This window comes from Mus caroli, chromosome 10 (assembly GCF_900094665.2).
Source record: "Mus caroli chromosome 10, CAROLI_EIJ_v1.1, whole genome shotgun sequence".
NCBI lineage: Eukaryota > Metazoa > Chordata > Mammalia > Rodentia > Muridae > Mus > Mus caroli.
The window spans coordinates 82235624-82240099 of NC_034579.1; the positions used below are offsets into that span (position 1 = coordinate 82235624).

General features: G+C 45.8%; 1 protein-coding gene across 1 annotated transcript in view; it reads left to right on the top strand.

Annotated features, from left to right (window-relative positions):
* Positions 1 to 4476, top strand: part of Gnptab (N-acetylglucosamine-1-phosphate transferase subunits alpha and beta) — a 71272-nt gene that overhangs the window by 28211 nt on the left and 38585 nt on the right. The gene's annotated exons all lie outside the window — the stretch shown is intronic.

Here is a 4476-nt window from a genome sequence, read left to right on the forward strand (position 1 = left end):
TCCTTCTTCCTTCCTCCTTCCTTCCTTCCTTCCTTTCCATCTTTCCACTGAAAAGTGTATTGAATCAAGCAAGGTTTTGGTGGGGGAGTTGTCTTTGTTTTGTTTGTTTGCTTGTTACATTTTTAGTGTCTAAATGCTTGACACACAAACCTAATGAATGGTATGAGAACTGACACCTCAAGGTTGTTCTCTGCCCACCACACGAGTGTGTGCCCTCTCTGCCACATAGAAACATGCCCCCACACAAACACACCACACAGCACAATAAAGAAGACCATTTGGGAGAATGTGAGTTGGAGTGTCCTTGAATGCGTTGTGTGTGGGTATACCGAGTGAGATGGATATTAATGGGAAACACACACATATGCTGAAGGAATAATAGGTACCGGGGCTAAAGAGATAGCTAGTGGTTAAAGGCACCGATCGCTCCTCCAGAAGACTGGGGTTTGATTTCCAGCACCTAAATGGCAGCAAACAATTGTCTGTGACTTTGGTTCCAGGGGATCCAGTTCCTCTTTCTGGCTTCTGCAGGCACCAGGCACATAGAGGATACACCGATATACATACAGGCAAAACACCCAAAACATTAATAATGATAATAATAAAATTATAATGAGATTATCGTTATTTATCTAACTGGTACATATTAACCCACTCATGAGGCACTATTCTAGACCTCAGGCAAATAGTGGTGACTGAGAGGAATCCATTACTCTTACATAGAGGACAGGAGGTGCAGTGGGGGGAGTTGGAACACAGCTACATAGAGGTCAGCTGATCTCAAAGTGCGGCCACTGAGATCGGTGGCAGCCTCAGCATTAACCCAGAACTTCTTCCAAAAGAGCACTCATTCGGAGGCCACCTTGGACCCCCTGCAGTTAGAAGCTGACAGAGAGCAGCAGCCTGTTTCTAAGTAATCTGTGTGCCACCGGCTACTGTGTGAGGCCCACCAAGGAGTGTGCAGGGAACACCTAGGGGATGTTTCTGAATATGGTTGCAGTGGGGAGAGAAAGCCTGGAAGTGCAGGAGAGAGAATAAGTGACTAGGAAGGCAGGCTGCAGATGCCTAGTTCCACTTCTGCCCGGGGTGCTTGCTATCTCATAGAAGATACATGTCCCCATGGTGGAGGTGGGGGTGGAGGTGGAGTTATTAAGTATACTAAGAATCCCTCCGAGCATAAGATGCATATTGTGAGTGAATTCTCTTCCAAGAGAACGGTGCTGAAGAGGGCGTGGCTGGAGGAGGGAGGTGTGGTTAAAGAAGTATTGACAACAGTATTAGCAGCATCCTGTGAGTTCCTAGCCTTACTCGGTGAGGGTGAGCACCCAGGATGTCCCGAAAACAACCCCTAGCCCTAACGCTAACCCTGATTGGGAAGCCTCGGCTGCTGGGGTCATACACTCAACTATGGCACATATGCGTCTTCATTTTCCTGACAAGGCATTGGGACCCGTTACCTCTCTGGTCTCCATTTCTAGTCAGGTTCATCCAATTGCTTGGTCTTCCCTAGTTTCTTGGGTAAGCGACATAGCCGTGTGTCTCAGGGCACATGAAAATACCTTTTTCCTGGTATGTTTCTTCCTCCAGCTTCCACACTGGCTCATTCCCATGTTTTACACGGTGTTCTACAATGCCGTGGTCTCAGCTCTGTGCTGAAGTTGCCTAGACCTCGTGCATACTGAGAAAGTACTCTACTAGTGGGCTCCATTCCTATCCCGGACTATTTCCCAGTAAAGCAATCTCTAATATCTCTATCTAAAAATAGTCCTTACGTAGACAGGCTTTCTATATTTTCCCTGTGACGTTTTACCTCTCAGACTTCACATCACATGTTTAATTTTTACTCAGCTAGACTATAAATGCCCCATCTCTTCTGGAGGATGGGGTGAGAGCAGGGTCTCAGCATAACCCAGGCTGACCCGAGATCATCTTTTCTTGGGCCTCTTGAGAGTTTTGTAATTATAGGTAGGTGCCGTCAAGCTCTCGCTCACATCTTTCAAGCAAAAGGTGGTTGTCAGTTGTCAGTTGGACAATTCTCCCATGAAGTAATTAATCCATGATGGAAGTATTTATATATATACATATTGCCCAATCCTGTGTGCGGGCTGCAAGAAAGGGCAAATGGAGCGTGTATTTCCTCCTTGCTATGACCAGATATCTGACAAAGAGAGACTTGAAGGAAGGACAGGTTTATTCTGGCTGGTGATTCATAGTGGAGAAGGCGTGAGAGCTCGAAGCTTTGCACGCAGGGCAGGTTGGTGGATATGGAAGCCAAGGCGGGAAATCCAGTGCTCAGCTAGTTTTCCCCCTTTGCCCCTTTTTACTCAGTCTGGTACCCAGGCTAATGGGGATTGCGCTGCCCACATCCAGGGTGCAACCCCCCCCCCCAGTTAATCCTCTCCTGAAATGCCTTCATAGGCACACTCAAGCCTGTGGCTCCCTGTCACCCTAGGCACCTCTAATATCAAGCTGATAATCAGGATGAAGTATCACAAAGACAAGCTTTGGAAGTTGGCTATAAAGCAAACAAATGAACAAAAAACCTGTCCATTTATTTAGAAAAGGGAAAGAACCATCTAAAATGTCAACACCCAAACAGATAGGAGGCCTGTACCTTCAGAGTGGTAGGGTTGCTTGTTTAGGTTTTTGGTCTTGTTTTTGTTTTTTTCTGGTTGTTTGGTTTTGTTTTGTTAAGTCAGTGAACTATGGAAACCTTCTTTTGGAGGGATAAACCTGAACAGAACCACTAAGGCAAGGCTGGGCCTCATTCTAATTTTGCAGATGATTTAAAAACAAGCGGCTTGGGGGAGACTCCATCCTCATGCCTCACACAGGGCTTTTCAGCAGACGCTGGCTGCTTCTGTGCTGGGTGATCTATTATCTCAGATGCTTTGGGACGTGAAGCAAGAAGGTCTTATGTGCTTATGTGCACAGGAAGGAGAGATGGAGCTAGTAGAAGAGGTGGCAGATTAGGTGACTAGGGCTCTGGGACAAAGGAAAAGAAGAGAAGGGTTGGACTTGGAACATCTATGGGACACAGAAGGTGGTGGCATTACTTAGGCCAGGTCTTCACTTGAGCTGGTAGATAACTTCACTGTGTTTTGCTGTTTAAACTGATTGCCTTGCTGCATTTTTAATTATCTTTTTTTACATTTGGCTGCATTTGATTGCCAAGGACCAGCTTCAGCATGGAGAGGGGTTCTGAGAGAAGGGGATGTCTGGGAGTGTCAAAGAGAATGACTCAAAGTCAAATAGTGGATCCAGGCTGATGACCTGTGTTCTGCTTGATACAGCTTTTCCAGTCTGCTTCTCTGTTCTGCTTTTTCTCTGGAGATTTCTTTGTCTATCTTCTGCTTGCTTGCTATTCTAATAGGTCTCTCTGTCTATGTCCTGCTTCCGTGTGTGTGTGTGTGTGTGTGTGTGTGTGTGTGTGTGTTGTGTGTTTTCTCCAAGCAGTTCTCTCTTTTTATCCTAATAAATTCTCAGGATAGCTCCTGCAGAACACAGGTCCTGTCTTATTTTACATATCAACCCAGTCATTTACTCCAAGGTAAGCATACCTTGTTTTCTTAAGGTGCAGAAGAATTCAGAGATCTGTCTGCCTTAACTAAGCACAGATGATAAGAAATTACCATTCCTACCACACCTGGGCCTTATCCTGCTCTGTCCTAGGCTGACCTTGAATTTGGGAATCTGCCTGCCTGTATCTTTCTGACAAGCTGGCTCATAGTATAGCTGGTTTTGTTCCTTTAGATTCATGAAGCCCCTCATAATTCATATTGCATGCTTATATTTTGCATAGTTGAGAAATACACACACACACACACATACACACACACACACACACACACATATATATCACTCATGTATCTAGAGCTCTTTCCCATAGCCTTAAGGGCTGCCCTGAAGGTCCCAGCATTTACCATTTTTCAGAGTCATTAGCCACACCCACCCTTCTCCATGGATTTGTGCTATCTCAGATTGTCGTGAAGTTAACAGGAAGGTCAGTCCTCGGAGGAATGTGAAATATGTACATTATACAACAAACCTTATGCCTTTGGTAGGCATTGACCCTTGTGGAGGCTCATGCCAGGGGCCCTGTCCCAGGGGCAGGAACCAAGTCACTCTGTCCCCACCAAGGCCACGACAGGCTTGGCATTTGTTCCTGTCAATCCTGTATTTGTGGCAGATATGAGTGATAGGTTATCTATAGATTATCTAATCTAAACCAAATTCTAAAACTAACACCCTCTCCTCCCAGAAAACCTTTATTCTCACCCTGCTTGTTCTCTTGTAGCAAAGCCCACCTACCATAGCCCAGACTTTAGCATTTGAACCATTTTTACTGTGTAGGCTAAAAAGCAGCACCAAATGCACTCACAGTGTTGCATGGCTGTCATCACATCTAACTCCAGAACTTTCTCCACCCCAAGCAACGCCCCCCCACCTACTCCTATCCCCCCCCACCTACCCCTC